Source organism: Acomys russatus, chromosome 4 (genome assembly GCF_903995435.1).
Source record: "Acomys russatus chromosome 4, mAcoRus1.1, whole genome shotgun sequence".
Taxonomy (NCBI): domain Eukaryota; kingdom Metazoa; phylum Chordata; class Mammalia; order Rodentia; family Muridae; genus Acomys; species Acomys russatus.
In genome coordinates this window covers 31145938-31169149 of record NC_067140.1, presented here as the reverse complement: position 1 = coordinate 31169149, position 23212 = coordinate 31145938, and the positions used below count along the sequence as shown (strand labels likewise).

Genomic DNA, 23212 nt, shown 5'->3' with positions numbered 1-23212 from the left:
TGAGCCACCATGTGGTTGCTGGGAATTGAACTCAGGACCTTTGGAAGAGCAGACAGTGCTCTTAACCTCTGAGCCATGTCTCCAGCCCCTAGACTTAAATTTTTTAAATTGAAATCTTACAAGCTATGTTTCCCATGAGTAATCATTTAAATTGAATTGCTCTATACACTACTAGCGAATAGTCAGAAGCTTAAAATTCAAATATATCACTTATTAAAGAGAAAAAAAACTACTATATCCATGTAGAACGTTGACTTTTAGAATTGTGGAAAATTCTAAACATGATCTATTATTTACATAAAATATGTTCAATTGTTTTATATGCCTAGCCAGTTACAAAAGGTATTTTAAAATATTCCAAACTAATCATTGTGTTATATCATACATTCCTTTTCTTGAATTTATTTAAAAAAAAGTTTTTCACAAAACAAAAAAAAAAATTTTTTTTTGTTTCTCAATAGTAATGAGAAATCTAGCAAGTTTCACAGACATTTGGAAATTAAACAACATGCCTTTAAATAGTGTACCAGCCAAGGAAACCAGAAAGACCATTATAAAATCTTTGAGGCTGAACAATGAGGCCTGGACAACACTTAAAATGTGAAGGAAGCAGCTAAAACAGATCTCAAGACTTTCATTTTTCGGTTGAGGAGAGACACCCAACCTGTCCTCCTGTGTGGGCATAGCCCGACCCACACTGTTACAGATGACGGTCTGACCTAGGGACTTCTGATTTCAAAATGTTGCCAAAGTGGCAGGACTTGAATGGAGATTGGAACTTCGCCTGGCTAGCAACATAAGAGGCAGAACACTCAGGACAGCAGGGAGTCACGTGATTGCGTTGGGTTGGGGGGGGGGGGGAATGGGGCAGGGTCGGAGAGATCAACCCACACTGTGCAAGGTACTGTGCAGCCAGCAACGTTGGATATAGAGAACCAATAACTTACAGGACATACTCCAACTCTATGGTAAAACAGACTTTGTGTTAGTGCTCAACCATGTGCTCTAAGCATGTGTAAGGTAGGCTGAGCTAAGCTCTGGGGTCCAGTAGAGTGATCTTATTAGACAGACAGATGATAGGTAGCTAAATAATAGATAGATAGATAGATAGATAGATAGATAGACTCACTATGTGGTTCAGGTTGTCCTTGGATTTATTATGTAGCCTAGGCTGTCCTCAAACACACTTGCCTGTGTGTAGATGCACACGTGCATGCTGAGGCCAGAGTCTTGCATCAAGTGCCTTCCTCAGTCTCTCTCTACACTCTTTTTGGACAGGGTTTCCCACAGAACCTGGTGCTTGCCTGTTTGGCTGGCTAGACTGGCTGAACTCAAGGATCCATCTATCTTTGTGTCCTCCATGCCTCACAAGTGTTGTGTGAACAGATTCGAGCAGCAGTGCCTGGCTTGTATGTGCATGGGTGCTGGAAATCGGAACTCAGGTCCTCATCTGCACTTGTGTGACAAGCACTCACCAAATAGCTTTCTTCCCAGCCCCTTAAATGTTCTGCACTTCAAAATTCTTTTTTGAGGGCGATATCTTGTAGACAAATCTATTCCAAATCAGTGATGTCCTTGCCTCAGTCCTGCGAGTGCTGGCATTGGAGACATGTGTCACTTCCCACAGTAACTTAGAATATTTTCAACTTGTTATTTGCTTATTTGCACATAACGACACTGGAAGTACAAATGCCCCTGCACAGGGCACTACACTCCAGCAAAGGAATCAGGGCTCTTGGGTCCGTGACTGATGGAAGAAATATAAGATATAAATATAGAAAAGTTTGTAGCTAAAAGAAAAAGAGAAATCTCCCAATTGAGGAATTAGTCAAAGGAGACTAGGAACGAACGGAAAGAAATAGAAATGGTTAAAACTGGAACACTTTAGCAATAAAATCAATAAAGTGCTATTGGATTAAAACCAAAGCATAAGATGAATATTCCTGAATCTACACTGATATAATTAGTGATGTGATAAGTTGGGGTGTGTAGAGAGAGAACTGTCTCATACAGAATAATCCCAACCAATTGATAAGATCTTCACTCCTAGAGGAGTGCGCCCACTTGTCGGTGTGGAGTGCACTTCCTGATGCTTTCCCAAATGCGCTGTAGGATCTGAGGAGGAGGGCGAATTCACAGTGAGAGACTTGGGAGATCCTTTCTGCTAGAGTCTGCAGCAACACCCTATGCTGTACTGACAGAGATACTTGGTGCCATGTGATGAAAATGGAGCGTCATCTCTGTCTCCTTCTACTCAACACCCCATTACCTCAATCAGATCAGTGAATGTGGAATATTGAATCGATTGTTGTGTAGCCAAGGCTAACCTAAAAAGGGTCCTTTTTTTTGCCTCAGTTTCCCAAGTGCTGGGGTTAGCGGGTCTTTGCTACCACACCTGGTGACTTACACTATTCTCCATTTATGACGTAACAGGACTGACCAGTTTTATCCACTTGGCATGTGTCCCCCACCAAACTAAGGGATAGATGCTTCTGGTTCCATGGTGCATCTATGAAACAGACTAGATCGGCAACAGGCACAGAGCATAGCACAATAGCTAAAGAACAGTTCACAGGCTTGAAATCTATAGACTATGCTCCCTCAGTGGAGTGGAATGAAATGGGAATGCTGTATGAAAAGGTCACAGTACTATCTCTAAAAATGTTTACAAATAAACCAGAGTATTGCTAAATGGTGCATGGGTTCAAGAAGAAACCACACCATAGTAACCAGGGAACATTTTGAATGAGAAGATAGTGAGAATCATGAGATGTGCATGGGGCAAAATGAAATGGGAAAGTTAGAGTCATTAAAAGAACAAAGCATTAGGGCTGGAGAGATGGCTCAGCAGTCAAGAACACTGGGTGCTCTTCCCAAGGATCCAGGTTCAATTCCCAACACCCACATGATAGCTCACACCTGTCTGTAACTCCAGTTCCAGTGATCTGACACCCTCACACAGACATGCAGGCAAAATTCAATGCACATAAAATTAATTAATTAATTAAAAAAGAACAAACTGTTACCTTTGCAGATTGTCTAACTGACTGTGAGAGCCAGGTGAGCCGGGTGACTGACAGCAGCTGTCATACACCAGGACTCTGCTGAGACCTTCCCACGTGCAATCTAGTTTAATCTGCAACAACTTAAATTAAGTGAGCACAGTCATTGAAAAATATAACTTGACACATGAGTGGAAGTTAACATATGACAGTAGAATGTGTACTGTGAAATGCAGCCCATATTTTTGTCTCTTTTGTTTTCAGAGCTGAGGACTGAACCCAGAGCCTTGAGCTTGCTAGGTAAGCACTCTACCACTGAGCCAAATCCCCAGCCTAGCAACCTGTACTTTAAATTAAAACCTTTATGCACAGAGAGTTCCAGGCCAGATAGCTGAACTGGGGGTTTTCAGTGTTATGCTTGCATAAATTCTTTCAAAAAATAGAGAAAAAAGAAACAATTCTGAACTCGTTCCACAAGGTCAGCTACTCCTTGTGACAAAACATGACATTTTATTGTTATATTTTAGAGGAAAGGAAAATTACTGACCCATATCTAACATAAATATAAATAGAAAAATCATATGTAAAATATTTGCAAATCAAATCTAAGAAAGAGGTCAACATGCCAGGCCTAAATGTAATTGATTCAAAAACATATGTGTATATGTGTGTGTGTGTGCTTATTTGCATTTACACTATGTACATGCAGGTGTCCGGGGCCAGAAGACAGCATCAATTACAGTTGACTAAGAGCTGCCCAATGTGGGTGCTGGGAACCTAACCCAGGTCCTCTTCAAGCACTATTAAACTCTGTTTAAATTGTTACAGTGTTAAACACTGTTAAAATTGGAGCATTTTCCCAGCCCACTCAACTGTGGTTTTTAAAGATGGCTTTAACAATCTTTCAATGTAATTCACCACATTAACACAACAGGAGAGAGAAAAATACAAATTCAACTCAAGAGACAAAAATTGAGTATCTTCTCATTGACCAGCATACAGGGACCAAAAGTAACCCCCCCCCCATGTAATCACGGTGTCTAGAAGAACCCTGGGTGAACATATTTTAACGCTTAAATAGCGAATACTCTCTCTCTAGAGTTAAGGAAATACAAAGCTACCATTAGTGTTTCTGTTGAGCTGAGGGCTGAGGAGCAATAGAGAAAGAAAAGCATATGGTTTGAGAGTAAAGCATAAAGCCACTATCAGTTCACACGTGGTATGATGATGTACACAGGCACTCCGAAGGGATGTAACAACAGAATTTCTATAAACAAGCAAAACAAATTGGAAGGACCTTCCTTTACAATTGAGTTGTTAAAAAATCAAATGCCTAAGAACAAGTGGTACTGGGGGCTGGAGAGATGGCTCAGTGGTTAAGAAGAACACTGGCTGCTCTTGCAGAGAACCCAGGTCCAATTGCCAGCAGCTACGTGGCAGCTCACAACTGTCTGTAACTCCGGTTGCAGGAGTTCTGACACCTTCACACAGATACACATGCAAGCAAAAACCCAATGCACATAAAATAAAAATAGATAATTTTTTTCAGAATAAATACTTTTTAAAAGCCCATTTTGCTGGGTGGTGGCGGTGCATGCCTTTAATCTCTACACTTAGCGGGCAGAGACAGGTGGATCTCTGTGAGTTCGAGGCCAGACTGGTCTATGTAGTGAGCTCCATGACAGCCAAAGCAACACAGAGAAACCCTGTCTTGAAAACAAACAATCAGAAAGAATAAGTGGCACTATTTTACACACTGGATACTATGAATACTGTTGAGTAAAAGTAAAAATGAAAACTGTATGTTTACCAATTGGAAGACTTTGGTACTTTGTGAACAAACCAAAGAGCTAATTCTAAAACATGTATAGACATTCAGAGAAGCCAAACTGCCAAGCGCCAGCAGATAGCAAGGCTGAGTTTAAAGCTACAGTGATGAAGTTCACGCAGCTTTGGTTGGGAAAATGGTGTCTTAGGGTTGCTGTTGCTGTGATAAAATACGATGACCAAAAGCCACTTAGGGAGGAAAGGGTTTATTTATTTCATTTACAGGTTCAACCCAGGGAAGTCAAGGGTCGAACTCACGGCAGGAACCTGGAGGCAGGAACTGATACAGAGGATGCAGGGGGGAAAAAACACTGCTCACTGGCATGTTCTACATGCCTTGCTCAGCCTATTTCCTTATATTACCCAGGACCACAAGGTCAGGGGTGGCAGCTCCCACAGAGAGCTGGTTCCTTCCACATATCAGTCATCAATCAAGAAAATGCACTATCGACTTCCCTACAGACTAGACATATGGAGGCATTTTCGCAGTGGAAAGTCCCTCTTCCCAAATAACTCTAGCTTGTGTCAAGTTGACACAAAACTAGCCAGAACAAACAGTAGGATAGAATTCGAAAAAGACTCATGCACACAGAGTTGATTGGTAGATATGGAAGGGGCACGTAAACATAGTGGGTTGATAAAATGTGGGAGAGGAGTGGCCGGCACCTGTATGGAGGTCAACGGACAACTTTCAGGAACTGGTTCTCGCTTCCTAAACTCTTTTCTTTTAAGACGCAGTTATTGCTGTGTGGCCCCGGCTGGGATGGACACAGCGATCCTCTCACCTCTGCTTGGATTAAAGGTGTGGCCCAGCAGATCCAGCTTCAGCTGCCCCCTTGATGGTCCGGGGTCCCTGCTGTCTCTGCTGCCGTGTTGCTGCAGGCTGACCTGTGAGCATTATGTTGGTTCTCCTGCCTCTGTTTTTCTTCTGGCCACAGGAGTGCTGGGGTTACGTATGCCCTGGTATGTACACTCCATGAATACAAAAAAAAAAAAAAAAAAAAAAAAAAAAAAAAAGGGTTTTTACACACTGAGCCATCTCCCTGGCTCCTTGACTGATTTTTGACCAAAGAAAATTAGTGGGGAAAGGGTACCCTTTAAATTCAGTGTTGACTACATGGAGGTGTTCAGGATCTGAGAATTAGACATTACTGTTGTGGTTACTATAGCCCAAATTCCTGATAAGGATGAGTAGAGGGGAGGATTCATGTTGGCTAGCAGTTTGAAGGGTTACAGTTACTGTGGATGAGAAGGCTGGAAGCTGGTGACCAGCTCCAGTGTGTGGAGGGGAGGATTCATGTTGGCTCACAGTTTGAAGGGTTACAGTTACTGTGGATGAGAAGGCTGGAAGCTGGTGACCAGCTCCAGTGTGTGGAGGGGAGGATTCATGTTGGCTCACAGTTTGAAGGGTTACAGTTACTGTGGATGAGAAGGCTGGAAACTGGAGACCAGCTCCAGTGTGTGGAGTGGAGGATTCATGTTGGCTCACAGTTTGAAGGGTTACAGTTACTGTGGATGAGAAGGCTGGAAGCTGGTGACCAGCTCCAGTATGTGGCAGTGGGGATGTGAGGCAGCTTATTCACATCTCAGCAGCTCTTTGGCCCACTCAGCAGTTGACACCTTCCCTTTCCTCTTTTTATTCAGTCCAGGGTCCAGCCTATTGGATAGTGTCGCCCACATTCATTAATCCTCTCTGGAAACCCAAAGGCGTGCCCCCCAAGTCACCATAAGTATTTCTTAATCAAATCAAGGTCACAAAGTTTACCATTCCATCATTACAAATGGCATGCTCACAAAGCAAGTTGGTGACGGTAAATGGGAGTATGTGTGTGTTCATCTGCTGACACCACTACAGATCTATAGAAAGTTCTAGAGAGAAACCTAAGGAAAATCTTAATAAGGCATAGATGATTTCCCCAGTGATTTCATTCCTAGAAAAAAATTTCCCACAAACCAAATGAGGATATTATCATGCCATTGTTTATAACGGCAAAAATTGGCAATACCTGAACATGTCACAACATGCTCTGAGCAGTACAGCTATTTAAAATCTTAGAGATAAAAAAGTGAAAGGTGAGAGAGAGAGAGAGAGAGAGAGAGAGAGAGAGAGAGAGAGAGACAGAGAGAGAGAGAGACAGAGACAGAGAGACAGAGAGAGACAGAGTGAGACAGAGACAGACAGAGACAAGAGAGAGAGAGGCAGAGACAGAGAGACACAGAGAGAGAGACAGAGTGACAGAGAGAGAGAGAGACAGAGAGACTGAGAGAGACAGAGAGAGAGTGAGACAGAGACAGACAGAGACAGAGAGAGGCAGAGACAGAGACAGAGAGACACAGAGAGAGAGACAGAGTGACAGAGAGAGAGAGACAGAGAGAGAGACAGAGAGAGAGAGAGAGAGTGCTTGTAAAGATGTTCACAGTGTGCTGTGAAATGAAAGGACACATTCAAAATGGTCCTTGCCACACTGTCTGTCTGCAGCCTTTGGAATGCTTTTGCAGCAAACCACAAAAAGCAGACTGCAGTGCCTCTGCTTGTAAGGGCAGCCCCTCTCCAATCACAGGTGCCTAAGAAAAGGTAGTTCCCACCCAGTTGTCCAACTTGCTTCCTTTGTTTTACCCAGAACTCAGGGCAGCTCTTTCCAGCCTTCGCCAGGCTTGGCCTGCTTCATTTAAGGTAATGGCGTTTCCGCAGCTAGGCTGAGGGGCAGAAAGGGAACTGTGACCAGAATAAACCCTCTCTTTCTTAAGCTGCTTTTGTCCAAGTACTTTGTGTGATTTTTTTTTCCTTGTTATGTCCTGGTTCCTCCATTTTGGAATAGGAAGGTTTATTATATTATATTTTGCATGTATTTAACATAATTTCATAGTAGTGCACAGGAAGACTATTAATTTAAAAATAGATTTATTTTGTTTTACATGCATAAATATTTGCCTGAAATTATGTATATGCATCGCATGTATGCTTGATGCTCAGAGGCCAGAAAAGGAGGGCATCAGATCCTCTGAAACTAAAAATATAGGTGGTTATGAGTCACTGGACACGGGTGCTGGTAATCACGCCCAAGGTATATGCAGATGCAGCCATGGCTGCTAACTACACCACTCTCTCTCCAGGCTCAAGATTCCAGACGTTTATTTTCTTATTTCAGTTGTACAACTTGGTTTGACACTCAGGAGGGTAGTTCTTGTCCGTCTTGACTGTGGGTAGTGTTTTGAATGTGGTGACAGGCACGTGAATTATTGATGTGTAGAGTTTGTTTGAGGAGTCCTCATGTTCGTTACGCCCTCTGCACAGGTGTACATGGATACAGTATGGAAGATTGTGCATCCCTGAGCCAGCCCAGATGGCTTCGTGGAGCCTTTATCGACGTGCACGTCTGGAGTTCCTATCTTCGTGGCAAATTTCTGAATTTCTTTGAGTACCCAAGGGACACACGTCTGGAAGCCCGTTTCATGAACGCTGCTGTGGATGCTGTCATGGTCTATTTCTGGGGTCACCACCTTGTTGGCGACAGAACAGCCCTTCTTCTTTCCACCACTCTTCTTGGTGGGAGCCGCTCTGCCAGGCCCAAGTTGGAAAAGAAGACCCTGGGCTTTTAAAGTGTCGGAGACTTCTAAAGTCTGACTGGATGCACTTTAAATTATAACAATGTCATGAGACTTTGAGGACAAGGTGTAGAGGGCTATGGCTTCAAAGTGATGTGTTTGGGTATCAAGTCGACAAGGAGTAGAGCTGTAAAAATGTTAATTATGAACCTGACAGAATCTATTTTTTAATAATTCACTTTTTATTTTCTTTTTCTATTTGTTTTTGTTTGGTTTTTCAAGACAGGGTTTCTCTGTCCTAGACTTGCTTTGTAGACCAGGCTGGCCTTGAACTCACAGTGATCCGCCTGCCTTTGCCTCCCAAGAGCTGGGATTAAAGACATGCACCACTACCGCCCAGCACTTTTTATTTTATATGCATTGATGTTTTGCTTGCATGTTTGCATGTATGAGAGTTGGCTCTCCAGGAACTGGAGCTCCAGACATTTGTGAGCTGCCATGTGGGTGCTGGGGAAAGAACTTCAGTTCTCTTGAAAAGCAGCTAGTGCTCTTACCACTGCGCCGTCTCACCAGATTCCCAGAATCTAGACTCACCTGGGAGATGAGCTTCGGGGATGCTTTTGAAGTATTATCTTGCTTGTCTTAATTGGTGTGAGAGGACCCATCTTGGTGAGGCCGTTCCTGGGCACGGTATCCTGGGCTGTATGAATCAGAGAGAGCAAACTGAGCACTAGCATCTATCATCCCTCTCTTCCTCTCACTGCGGGTTTAAAGGACCCATTACTTCAAGCTCCTCATGCTCTGCCTTCTAGCCACCCAGACTGTACCTTCAACCCTGAGCTAAAATAAGCCCTTTCTTTCTTAGTCACTTCTTTCCAGAATATTTTCTTAAGGCAACAGAAAAGAAACTAAGGCACCATGGCAGCTGTCTGAACTTGTACAAACACAAACCAGAGCCTGTGTCTCCTAGTCCCGAGGCTCAGTGGCTTCTCAGGTTCTTCAAGCAAATCTAATTGGGAAAGCTTGGCTTGGACCCCACTGCTGCATTCATCATCTTTGCCACTTCCATCCCAGTCTGTGTCCTCGGTCCTACCTCGATGTCTTTTCAGTGGCAGTGTCCCCCTGCAGAGGACTCTGCCATTCTACTCTTGGCAAGACTGACTCTTCCACCTAGCTCAACCCCCTGAAGTGCCACTTCCTCAGAGAGCTTGTCCTTTTCTGAAGACACTCCTCAGAGCTCTCGGCCTGCCACCCCAATCTCCCACCTGTACCTACTGCCTCTCCTTGCATAGCGCATGACAGGAATCTAGGAAATGGAGGTGGCTCCTCCAGAGAGATGGGGGATGGATCCTTAGGGGACACTTGGGGTGCTGAGTTGCGGGTGTGGTTTGTGCTCCTAGGGAGTTAGCAGGAGAGAGGCTGCCTGTCGGTATAGAGTACAGAATAGCACCGATGACCTGATCCTGGCCGATTGATCTTAGCCTCTGCCGGCAGCTGTGTGAGAAATCCCTTGGTCTAAAGCCAGTCTCTCTGTCCTTCCAAAAGAGAGATCCCTCAGCTGTTGGGCAAGTGGGCAAGACCAAAAATGGAACCACACCTGGCCAAAAACGCGGCCCATGGGATCCAGGTCACTTCAACAACTCTTCCAAATGTGGATTCATTTGAAAGATTTATTTCTTGCCATGAACAAAGGGAGACATCTTTAATGAAAGGCAGAGAAAAGGAGGCTGAGCCAGGATTAAAAGTGGGAAAGCTGAAACGAGAGGGAAGCAACTGCCAATGCTGTTGGGAGTGAGGATGTAATTTGGCTCTGAGCTTCCTGGCAGCCCATGCAAAAAGGGAAGCCTGATCAGCTACAGAGTTCATCTCATTAGAAAGGAAGACTCTTGCTTGTTCCTCGGGGGAGATGTAATTTGTTCCAGTCCTAGTTTTTGCAGGCAATAAATCCTGAATGAAATTTCTCTCTTGAAGCCCTAGGAGATTTCATTAATTGACGGGATAAATAATATGCTTGTCTTACAGTAAATATGGAAATGACTCACGAGGGACCTGGAGGGCACCCACCATCCAGTTCACTGGGTATGGGTATTCTTGTTTGTTTGTTATTTATTATGCATGAGACAGGGTCTCCTCATGTAGCCCTGGCAGCCCTGGATGGGCATCGTTATTATTATTAGATCTCACATTGACTATTCCTTCTGTAGAGCTAAGACTATTCACAAATCCCATCTCAGTGCCTTCACAGGGACAGAGGGAGGTGAGGAAGAACTTGGCTTCCTCTTACAAGATGCTGGTGAATGCTGTGTGTGTGTGATACTTATGGAAAAAGGCAAAGGAAATCCTCGGTCGGTTTGTGGGAAAGAGCAACTCGCGCAACGCATGGAGAAGACCTTGCCTGATGGAGGGAGGCTGCCCCGCCTGGGGTCACCCCCTGCCTCTAATTAGCTGTGTGATTTCAGTTGACCCTCTCTTGAGTACGCTTCCTTATTGGTAAAACTGATGCTTGTCTTGGATGATGGAGAGGGCCAATGGCAAAGCATCCGATGTGGATGCCACGCATCCTACTGACCTCAGTGCCTGTCCCAGACTCCTCGGGGAATTCCAATGAGTGCCCTCCCATGCACATTTCTGGGATTCAGGCCCAACTTACCCACGGAGGAAGCTTGAAACACATACTGACCCTGCCTTGGCCACATATCTCTAGAGGTGGGGAGGCTATCAAATGGTTCAGAGGAGAGTAAACCAGTCTCCAAGGACCACTTAAGTCTCTCCCAGGCCCCTTCAGGTCTCCAGGAGCTGGTCTTGGCCACACCCTTTCTTCTCCTCTGCCTGTTTGCTCTGCCTCATGCTTTTCACCCACATTGTTTCTGCAGCAGGCACTAGTCACTGCAGGCCATGGGTCAAACCCCTGGGCACTTCAACACCTCCAGGTCTTCACTGTGTGCCTTGCTGGTATGCTGTCCTGCGGATTCCTGGCTCACTTTTGATGTTGTTTCATGTATGGTCTCTTCCCCTCAGAAGAGACAAGTGGCTAGGTCCTCAGCATCTCTTTGTCGGCCTGACCTCTCCCATGTGTTAGTTAGAACTTGAGGTAGTCATACAGACCTCTGGCTGGCCGGGAGCCTCACTGGGATACACGGATCCAGGTCTTCATCTATATTACCCACAATTCCCAGTGCTTCAGAAAGCTGTAGTTGTGAACACACAGCACCGAGATGTTTCTGTAGCATTACAGCTGTTTCTGGTCTCTTTACACACACCCACAGGGCTTACTCTAGTGCTGGCAAGATGAGGAAACAGGGTCAAAGCTATAGACACTCAAGGTCATACTGCAAGTGACAGACAAGAATCATTTGTGGTATCGAGGGCACAAGAAACAAGTCCTGACATCCCCTCCTCTCCCACCTCCCATCAGGCAACTAGGAGCTACACCATCGTCAGGAGCCTTGCCCTTGGAAGGCCCTCTGGGACCACCCTGGTGGAAGCTCCCCTGAGGTGACACCTTCTTGGGACTGTCTGGGCCTTCCGGGACTACCTGGCACTGGGCAGGCCTTCTAAGACCTCTTATTGGGGTAGAATCCTTTTTGGCAACTTCTAGCCTGAGGTGAGGCCCTCCCATGGCCAGGGAACCCACCCTGAAGCAGCCTCCCCTTGGGAGGGCATTACAAAGAAGGAGTTGCTTGGGGTATGGTTATCCTGGCTCCCCATCTCACTATTCACACCTTCGAACGCCCCAGCCTCACCACATTCCTTCAATATCTCTCTGAGTCCCATTTCACAGATGGAGCAGATGAGGCACCAGGCAAGGAAGAGCTACTTAAACATATTTTCCAAAGCAAAGTTAGAGAGCTGTCAGTCCCAGTTTTCTACTCTCTGGGTACTGTACTTTGATCTAAGCAGAAAGCGAGGCTCACCCTTTAATCCTGCAGCCCCACATAAATAGTTAATTTTTCTCTCGGGGGGGGGGGGCCCAGGTGCCTTCCTCTTGGTGGTCCGTGGGACGCATGTCACCCAACTTCAGTTGCTATTTCTAAACTGCTGAGCACCCAAAGGGTTAAAGGGGCTCAGAAGGGGACCCAGTAAGGGTTAAAATTATAAACGCATTTGTCGCCCTCAGACTATTGAATTGAAGACCGACTGCAACGAAGCCGGCAGAGCCAGGGGACACCCTCTGATGGGCTTGCGCAAACGCCACAACTTTGCAGTACGACCCCCCGAAAGTATCCCGGGCACAAAGTTGGCGTAGCCTGCTCCTCCTCCGCAGCGTCGCCCTCCCTGTGGGGCGCGCGGCGGGGACGCGCGAGCTCCCGCGCGGGGCTGGCTCGGGGGACGCGGGGCTCAGCGAGGCCCGGCTCCGGCCCCCTGAATTGGGGGGTCCGCGTCTGCCCCAAACGCCGCTTTCTTCCGTTTTCCATGTCATTTCCTGTACTAATAAGATGGTGGTCAAAGCAGGGGAGGAGAGCAGCAGCGAGTCGCCGCCGCGCTGCCGCTGGCGCTGAAACTTTGCCCGGCCGGGGACCCCGCGCGCGGCCGCCCCGGCCCGCCGCGCCCCGTCGCCCCGGCCCGGCCCGCCGCCCCGCGTGGGAGCCCGCGAAGGTGAGTGGGCCCGGTGGCCACCGTGGCCATGAACGTGAACATGGCTTCGGAAGGCGCTGGGCGGCTCGCCAACCGGCGCGGGGGACGGGGCGACACGCGCGCGGGGACACTGGGGAGCGGGGCGCATGCGGGCGACGGGGCACGGGCCGGAGCACCGGGAGCGGGGCGGGTCCCAAGGTGGCCGGGGCCCGCAGGTCGCTGCCTCCGCCCGTCGCGGGCCTCGGGCGGCCCAGCCTCCGCCTCCTTCCTCCCCACGCACTCGCCCGCCTTGTTCCACTGTAGCCTTTTCTTCGGCTCCGCCGCGCGCTGACGGACGCGGCCGCCGGCCAATCGGAGCGGCTTCCCCGGCCCGGTGTTCGGAAAGAGGACGTGTAGACAGAGGGCAGGGCGGGGCGAGGGCGGGATGCGGCCGCTGGCCTAGTTGCAGGGATCGGGTCGCCAGTGCTCCAGAGCTGGACTCGGGGGCTTGGGGACTGCGTCCGGCCCGGTGACTTGCCGTGGGACTGGGCCGGGGGGGGGAGGTGTGGGAGGGAAGGGCGTGCCTTTTATCTATTTTAAGTCTTGGTTGCGGCGTGGACTCTTTGGGAAATCGCTCCAGAGTGTCGTCTCCGCCCCCACCTCCTCATTCCCTGTCCCCAAGGTACTATGTGATGCAGAAACTGCAGAAACTTGGTGGCCAATGACCTTCCTCCGTCAAGGCCAGCGTGCCCTAGGCAAATCCCTGCAGGAGCTACAGAGCAGCCTTGGGCTAATAAGGCAGAAAGTTGCTGGTGTCTTCAGCCCATCAGAGTCGGAGCTAAGACCCTTAGAATGAGTTGGCAACCTAGAGGAGGAAAGTCTCCTATCTTTTATTTTTTTCAGCCATGGCTTTGTGTGGAGCACAGATGTGGACTATAATTTAGAGTGATCTAGAAGAAGCATGTCCACTCCTTTGTGTGTGGAAACCATGAGCGGCGAAGGGCGGCTGCTCTTCATCTTGGGAACCCTCTAAACTTTGGGAATTCTGTATATCCTGAAGCAGAATAATTTTCCATGGAGTGTGACGCCTGCGACACCCCAGGCTTGCATTGCCCACTTGTCCCCTGCAGAAGAAGGCTGGGACTTTTCTAGGGCTTGATTGATAATCTAGGGTATATAGGTCAGAAGCCCTAGTCTGTTGGCCTCATCTCTGGGGAGCTCGGCATGGGCTTTGCTGGGAACCTTTTGGGCACACGGCCCAGGCTCTTTGGTTTATTTTGTTTCGTGGGGAGGGCATCTTCAGGAACCTTCTCGTGGGGCTTAGACTTTGCAGAGCTGCAGTTGAGCTCTTCAAGGCAGTTCTCCTTCCCTACATTGGGCTCAGTGCAGCCTGTCTGAGACTCCGCTGGGAGGGCACTGGGACAGTGAGATACCTGGCTTGGGGTCATGCTTATGTTCCTAGAAGCTAGAGCTTCGATCCTAGGTGATGCTCTGTGAACCATCTTGGGTGTCACAATCATTTGCCAGACCCCAGCCTGCTCTACCCAGTCCCTGACAGGGCCACAGCTGTTCCCGGGGTGTGGTACCTTCTGAGTGCCTCCCTCAGGGATGAGGGGCTCTTGTCCCCGGAGCCTTTAATCTGTCACTGCAGTCATTACTTCCGGTATGAGTTACTAGACGTTTCCAGCCCATATGTTTCTTAGATGGGTTCTCTGAGGTATCTGGTGAGTGTCTACCATCTGGCTTACTCTTTACCTAGGTCCAACATGGGGTTATCAGAAAGCCTGAAAGAGGCAAAGACGACTGGAGGAGGCGTTGCGGGGGGGGGGGGGCGGGTGTCAGACAGCCTGTTTATTAAGCTGCCTCTGAGGTCTGTTACTTGAGATCCTAACCTACTGATGGCCTTCCACCAGAAGCTTCTACTACCACCATAGCTCAAGGGCACAGAATGCCACAAGTCCTTATGGGAAACATGCTGGTGTCTCTGCCTCCCCACCTAGTCCACACATCCTCAGGCCCAGGACGATCTTTTTTGGGGATCCATCCATCCTGGCTTTGTGACTTCTCCCCACAAGCGTGTTGGTGAAGCCATGCTGCCTGTTCTGAGAACAACTGCTAGAGCCTGGGAGAATGTACCCGCTCTTGCCCTGCTCCCCACTGCAGTGAATGAGTGGTACAGTTAGGGTCACTTTGGGTTCCCCAGTTCCTGCTCCCGTTCCCTCTCCAGTCTGCCTAGTGCATTTCTGATAAAGGATCGAGTTGTTGCTAGACCTGATGTCTGTCTAGCTGCATCTCCTGCCCTTCCCACCTCCCTATGCCTAGCCCACTCTGCCCTAGCCAGCCCGCCTTGGAATTTATGAATGCATGAAAGGCGGTGAGGGGCAGGGTGGTGTGGAAATGTCTGATAGTCTTTATTGCTCTCCCAAAAGTGTCCCCAGCGAATCCAGGCACACCGCAGGGTTAAGTTCAGGTCCTCTTATTCTCAGATGAGTCTGTGTGACTAGCCAGCGAGGTGGGACCCACAGAGATGTTTTACTTGTAGCTCAAAGCATTTAACTGTCAAGGCAAGACTATCCTCGTTCTTGGTGACGTGACACATCTGGTAGCAGGCTAGGGACTGTTTCTGTGTCACTCTCTGAGCAGTGTTCCCTGATGGTCTACAATTACCATGCCATGCAAGCGAGAGATAGACCTTTGTTGTTCTAAATCACTAAGACCAGGCTGGCTTGTTATTGCAGGGTAGCTTATGTCACCTCCTCCAGGAAGCCTTTCTGGGTTAGGCTAAGCTGTGCGTTACAGGTGTTTCGGGTCTCATCCTCCTCTCCTTGGATTCTCCTTTCTGTAGCAACTTTCCACGTGCTGGTATTGTTAATTGGTTGTGGTTTTGCACCCTGTTTCAGGTAAGTGGCTTGTGTCTGAGACCTGCTAGGAATACCTTCTGTGAGTCCTTGACTCTGATTAGGAATCACCATGGGCAAAGGCTGAGGACAGACAGTATGCTCCAAGCTTCCCTGAGCTACAGTCCCAGCAGGAAGGTTTCAGACACAGCATTAAGTCAACTTGTAGAGGGCAAATGGGAAGCTCAGGGCCCTTGCAGGTCTCTGGGCCCAGCAGTGCTGACCTCCAGAGAACTATGGCAGGAGAGCAGTTCCAGGCACATGAGACCCCCGAGATCCCTGCTGACGTAAGGGGTGATTCAGTGCAAGGGCCTAGGGTGGAGACCTGGGATGCCGCAAGTGGATAATAGCAGTGGCTAGTGTTTCCTGAGAGCTCACGCCTGTCAGACACTATCTAAGCAGTCCCGTCCTGTGTAGGTCACTTTTTCATCATGATGGTGGAACGCCCGAGGCTATATACTATCTGAGGTAAGGGCATTCATTTGGCTAATAGTTTTGGAATCTGAACGTCCAAACAGCATGGCTTCAGCTTCAGCGATAGTTCCCTTGACAGTGTCTCATTGTGGTGGATAGCACCATGGAAGTGGCGCGTGACAGGGGAGATCACATGGTAAGACAGGAAGTCTGAAAGGACCGTCTTCAGAGACTTCACCAGGGTTCAAAAAACAAACAAACAACAACAAAAAAAAAAACCCCCCCAAACAACAACAACCAAAACCAAAAAACATACCCACAAACAAAGAACCCCAAAACAAACAAGATAAAAAAACTACAGGAGTTCCTTTAAGGACAGGGCCCTCGGTGACCCAGGGACCCCATGTCTTCAAATGCTACCACCTCTGTACTGCCACAGAGCCCTTAAACATGTGACCCACTAGGCTTGCTCAAGTGCTAGCCACTCCATACCACATCCCTGCTCTGGCGACCCCCACAGAGGTTTCACAGATGGGAAAACCGAGGCTCTGAGAGGTAGGGTGAGAAATATAGAGTCCATGGCACAATCAGAATCGGAAAGTGGCAGTTTGTCACCTCCTGAGAGCCAGAGAGGATCCTGGGACCCACCTGGATAGGATGGGTAGGATGTAGACAGGAGTGTGGGGAAGTGGCCTGTTGTCAGCCTTGGAGAGACAAGAGTGCATCTGTGGCTGGTGAGTGAGGGGGCATGAGAGGGCGGAAAGAGCATATGTCCTAGATCAAGCTCTGGGAAAGTGTCCTGTGGGGTCAGATGACCCCTTCTGGATACCCTCTGATATGGAGGTTTGAGCAGAGGCGTACCTGGCCCAGGAGTACCTGGGAGTGGGGCTTGAGGACTTGTTCTGAAGCTGCCTGGTAGTCTCCACCTCTGACTGGAGCCTGCAAGTCCTTGGAGGCCCTAGAGCCCCATGTTCTCAGAGTGGGGCCAGGGAGGGGCTTCTCGGCAGCTGGCCCAGGGGCCATGCCAGAAAAACAAGCTGTGCAGAAAGGGGGTGGGGGGGCGGGGACCGAAGAAAGAAAGAAAGAAAAAGTGTTGTTATTTTTAAAAAGCCTATTTGCTATTGCAGATTTGTATCTGCTGATCCTGGGAGGGCTGGTGTTCAGCCACACAGTAGAGTGTACCTACCCTGGTGGTGTCCCTGACAAAAGATAGCAGGAGGAGAAGACTGGGGCCCAGGACTGGGTGCTGTCCTGTCCTTTGTTCCTGCGTGAAGCTCATAAGTCATCGCTGTGCCAGCCTTGGGACCACCCAGGCCTTGCCTTGCACAGCTCACAAGCCAACACACAGCTAAACATCAAGAAAGGTGCTCAGTAGATGGGGAATGGGACAGCTGTGAGTCCCTGTCAAGGCACAGTCTCCTCAGAGGAGGAAGCCTTTGGGCTGGGCTTTGACGGATGGGCAGGATGTAGAGGAAGAGAGAGGGGAAAGAGGAGAGGCATCAGAGCGGGTCAGGGCCTGTGGTCAGCCTTGGAAGGAGTGGGTCTGTGGTTGGTGAGTGTGCGTGTGCGAGGGGGCAGGAAAAGTATAACCGAGCAATATCCTGGTCCTGCCCTCAGACAAGAGCTCCATCTCCCTACAGTACTGCACCCCAGTTAGCTCTGTACTACCTTCATCTCCAGCCCCAGGGCTGTCAAAATACTGCCTTCTGGGGCACTTCCCTGTTTAGAATTGAAGCTGTACAACTCCCTCTCTTGGCTTCCTGCTTTTTCTCTTTAGAACATATCTTATGCCTTGCTTACATATTTCGTTTGTTTCTCCTCTCCATTAACTCCTAGAAAGCTAGAGTATCTGGCGCTTGGTTCGCTCCTATGAGCAGAGTGTAGGGGTTTAATGAGTGGCCTGGAAGCCAGGAAGTGGAATTGTGAATGGAGGGAGTGCTCAGCCCTCACAAAGCACTTGCTCTGCACGGTCTCCCTGTCTGTTTCCCCAGTCTATAGTTTGGAACACCGAGGTACAGAAAGAGTAAGCGGTGCAGCCGGGATTTGAAGCCGGGCCACCTGGATCCTGAGTGCTCCTGACTCACCCTGACCCTAGCTCCCAGCTAGGTTGGAACAGTTGTGCTGGCTGAGGAAGAGTTTGCACACTGGTGGGCTGCAGGGAGCCTCAGAGGGTTTTTATAAGACACGGTGACCAGATCCTTGGTCTAGAATGCACAGGCTGCAAAGAACCAGTTGCCAAGGAGAATGAACCAGCAGAAGGAGATGGCTACAGGTCAGAGTGGTCAGCTCAAGTGGGCAGAGAATCCTAGTGTTCATAGTTTGGTTTGGGAATACCTGGATCTGGGCCCTTGCAAGGAGAAACCGGGTTGGTGGGATTGGCGTTGTGCCCTGCAGAGGACATGGGCCTCAGGGTAGGTCCCCTGCCTTGCAGTAGGGGTGTCCTTGACAGGAGGAGGCCACTCCTCACAGGCTGAGCTCCCCACAGGCTGGCTGTTTCCTGCCTATAGTGCTCTCTGTCCAGCCCGGAGCCATACAGGCAGCTCCCAGCAAACACTGGGTACCAGTGACTGGTGTCAGGTCAACTCAGAGCCACCTTACTGGATGGAAAGTCACCATGTACCAGGGAAGCATGCCCTGGGCATGGAGATGATTTTGTATCCTTTGCTGGGGACAAGGGTACCTGAAAAGGGATGGATACAGGCCTGTGCTCTGGCCATACCCTAAGGTGCTCATTCCACACACTGGCTGCCAGTGAGCCTGTCTGCTTTCAGTTTCCTTTTCTGGCCACAAGATGAGGGCATCAATCCTGCCTCATATTCTGTGGAGGACAACATTTCTCTCTATGTTGTGAAGATGCCGCTCCCCGGGAGGGCTCGGCTGCTGGGAGGAACATGGCCTCAGTACCATGGCTCTTGACAACAGCTGCTTTTCCCATCCATTTATGGGAGGGGGAGCCTGTGGCCCACAGAGGTCCCTTGACTAGCTGAAGGGCACGCAATTTCGACTCTTCCCAGGCACCCTGTGAAGGCTACCCTTAGGGGCCACTCATCTAATAATTCCCAGCAGGTTGCTTTGGTTCCTTAAAATGAATTTGGTTCATAGGGTCTTGGCATAGCAGTTGTCAGGACCTTTCCCACCCTGGGAACCTCAGCGTCAAAACGTGGAGTCATATTTGGCTAGACCAAGAGTCTCAGATGAAGTGAGGATGGGGGAGGGGACTAGACATGGGTGGCTGGCACCTTGCCTCCTGGTATCAGCTTCAGAGTAAAGTGGTTGTGGAGGTCTGGGTTCTGTCTTTTCAGTGAGACACACCTGAGCCTCGGGAGTTCTCAATGGCTTGTGGAATTTTCTCTCCCCTCTGACGCAGAAAGAAACTCAGAATTCTTGCTTTAGTTCTTCTTTCTCTTAACACCTTTATCCAAATTTCCAAGGCATGCAGGCCAGCTCACAGGACACCTCATTGTCCCATTAAGGAAACTGAGGCCCAGTGACAAGTGGCCTCTGGGAAGTCATGTGCTTTAGAGTGGCCAGACTTAAAGTCCAACCTTCCCCTGTACCCCAGGACCTCTCTCCTGGATGTACTCGTAGTAACCAGTGTCCATACTTGGAAGGGTTGGAAGTAAGCACAGGGCGGGCAGGCTACAGGTGGGAGTCGGGTTTGGGATATGGTTTGACTCAGCCTTGAGCTGAGCTGGTGTGGACATTAGTAAGAGGGTAAGTAGGAAGCCGCCCACACACACAATGTCAGAACTCCCAGATGCTTGGCTCCTGCTTTTTAGAACTTTTCTAAAGGAAAAAGATGAGGGCCAAGAAAGGGCACTGCTGAAGGCTTCCCTGGGTGATGGTGTGCCTGGCTTGGGATACAAGAGAAGTAGGAACGGTGGCTGGGTAGATCCTTGGTTCCTCCAGAGAGAAGGCCTGATACAAGGGAACTTGTCATGAGGCAGCCCACGGGAACCCAGCTGCAGTGGATCCAACATTGTCACAGCCCAAGGTATGGTGTGACTCTGGAGGTTGGGGAGCTGTTGATGCTACCTTGCTCGGACCTCACAGCCCCAGCATAGTCAGGGTGGCTTGCCTTGTATGTGTCTGTGTGTATTTGTGCCTGTAAACCCTTCTGCAGGCTAGCAGGGTTCCAGGAGGCAAGTCAGACTAGCCAGGGAGGTTGGTGTTTGCAGAGGATTCAATGTCACAGCCGGGGGGGGGGGGGGGGGGGCGGGAGGGAACGGTGTTGCGAAGAGAGTAAAGCCCCTTGGCTCTGCAGGGGGAGGTGTGCCAAAGAGACCAATGGCTTAGCGGCTGGCATGGGACTTCTCTCTAAGGTATAGGACTAAATCCAAAGGAACGTGGAGCTTCCCATGGGCTTCTTCCAAGCCCTAGCACCAGCCATCCAGCCATGTCTGCAGGAGGCACATGTGTATACACAGTCCTGCTAGCATCAGCTGCCCCACCGTGCTGATGTTGTTGGATCCAGTTTGTAAAGGTGAAATGGAGGTCCCAAGAAGTGAAGTGTCTTACCCAGAGTCACACAGATGGGAAAGGCTGCTGGGCCAAGATCACTCACTGCTGCTGTGAGTGCTGTGTTACCGCTGTTGGCGGATCTTTGCATGGGGTGACTGGTAACTCCGTTCTTTCACTCCTGAGTGGCTGGGTAGCGCAGTGAAAACATAGGACATATGAAGAACTGCAGCCCAGGCCAGCCTGGGAAATGAGGGGTCTTGGCACAAGCACAGCTGTATTGTGGGGTGGTTGGACCTACCTATCCAACTTTTGTCATCACATAGTTGATCAGTATTCCCTTGGGGTCTGGAAATGCAAACATGCTACTGCATGGCTTTCCTTGGAAAGCTAGGCTAGCAGCAGCCTAGCAAGTGTGGTCCAGTGCATGCTGGCTGGGACCGCCTGCCCTGGGTGAGCAGCAGCTAGTTACTCCGCTACAGGCCTGTCACAGGTGTGCCACAGGTCCCTGGGAAAAGTGGTACTCCTTAGAGAACAAACTGAATAAACTCTTACTGCAGCATGTGGTCCCCATGCCATTATAAATGCAACTGCGGGCCGCCGTTTGGAAGCCGAAACAAAAGGTCTCTTTATCACAGGTAGGTTGAGCAGCTCTGGCTCCCATCCTGACTATACGCGAAGGCAGGGAGTGTGAGCATTGGCCTCGGCAGTGAGAAAAGAGTGCAGCTTCGCTTCTCAGAGGTAGGGGAGCAGCTGGGCACACCTCCAAGTTGTGTGCAGAATTGTGTCCGGGGAGGGAAGGGAAGGGCATCTTGGGGGGGGGGGCAATGCGAACAGGTATGCAGAGATGAGCAGTGGGAGGGCCTGTAAGCCATTGAATGGCAGGTGGTCTTGGCATTTGGCAGAGGGAGGAGATGGCCTCAGAAACTGGAAGGAGTTGCCATGCAGGGAGATGGTGATAGTTCCTTAATAGTTAGGTCCTGCAGTTAGTTTTTAGGTTGACAGCTTCTGTTCCTCTGGTGGGAGGCTTGGAATGGAGGCATGGTTCTGTAGAGGAGGGACAAGACCGCCCTAGTGTGCAACACTTCTTTTTGCTTGCCAGGGAGGCTGCCCTTGGGCCCAGTGGAGTGAGGTGCCAGGGAAGAGATATCTGCCTGTCCTGTGGGGGACAGTCCTGACTGGTGAGCCAGCAGGCCCCTGGGGTGAGGCCAGAGCCATCCTGAGCGGGCCTGGTGGGCTGACATCTGTTGTGGTTCCTGGCTGTGGGGAAAGCTTCATTGCCCCCACCCCAACACCAGAGCTGTGGGGGTGTGGTCGCAGTGGGGTGTCCAGGTTCTCTGCCTCCAGCGCCCCCCCCACCCCCGTGCGGCCTGTGCAAGGAGGAAGGAAGTTGGAGCTTGTTGTACAGGATGAGGTTACCCAGGCTTGTGGCCTGCCAATTAGAGACCTGGGTAAGACTGGACAGTGGCCTGAAGTTTGTTTCCCACGTGGATCCCCCGATGGTCAGGTCTGAGGCCTGCGTTCCTGCCACACCAGGACGCTGGGTACAGCCTGTGCCAGTCCAAAGTAGCATTACATAGTGTTAAAAGGTTACTCCCTGAGCTCTCTCCCAGGCTCTCTTCTGATCTTGAGGGACCCACCTTGTCCTTGGATTTCTGGGAACAACCCAAGGTGTGCCGGGTCTGCATGTGGCCACAAGCCCAAGGAGGTGGGCTGCCCAGGAGGGAGCTGTGGGAGCACCCCTCCCACTAACACCAGCCTCACCCTTCTCCTTGGGGCCCTGTTAAGGGTTCCCCTGGCTCACTCTCTCTTAGGTTCCCAGACCAGCTGGGTCCTGCAGCAGCCGCAGGCTGGGCAGCTGTTGTTCAGAGTCTGCACTCCTGCCGAATGGGGCGGGGCAGGCCTTCTTCACCTGACCCAACTTGGGCTTCAGGCCAACCAGCGTGGAGTCACTGGGGTGCCTTGGTTTTGACAGTGGCTTTGAGCATACTGGAAGAGTGGCAGTCTGTGAAAGGAGCCGGTCCTGAGTCAGTGGCCCTGGTCTCAGGTTTCCCCCCTGATGCCCACCCTCCCGAAGCTGGCAATTTCCCTGTCGAATGTCATACTAGACCACCTTGCTGCCCATGCCCCTGTTTCTCAAAGGACACCCAAAGCCTGCTTGGCAAGGCTCCCCCCAGTGTAATCCTCTAAGGTTGCACCCAGGAGTCAGGGCACGGTCAGGTATTTGTCTTGTCTCAGGCACCATTTAGTGTCGCCCAGTAACAGCTCCCTCCTCACTTTTCTGGATGTGTTTTGGTTTTTGTTTGCTTTGAGACAGGGTCTCACTATGTAGTTCTGGCTGGCCTGGAACTCTATGTAGACCAGGCTAACCTCAGATTCACAGAAATCTGCCTACCTCTGTCTCCCAAATGCTAGAATTAAAGGCACGTGCTCCCATGCCCAACAAGCCTGTCTGTCTTGAAGTCCAGACATTGCCAATTTATTTTTCTCAGCGCCTTGGGTCCCCCTGGAGTG

The 23212-nt window shown here is 49.8% G+C and overlaps 1 protein-coding gene across 1 annotated transcript in view; it reads left to right on the top strand.

Annotated features, from left to right (window-relative positions):
* Positions 1-12924: 12924 nt before the first annotated feature.
* Prdm11 (PR/SET domain 11) overlaps positions 12925-23212 on the top strand; it is a 72266-nt gene continuing 61978 nt past the window's right edge. Inside the window, exon 1 of the mRNA XM_051144189.1 lies at positions 12925-12971. The gene's annotated coding sequence lies outside the window, so the exon portion shown is untranslated. The remainder of the gene's footprint in view (positions 12972-23212) is intronic.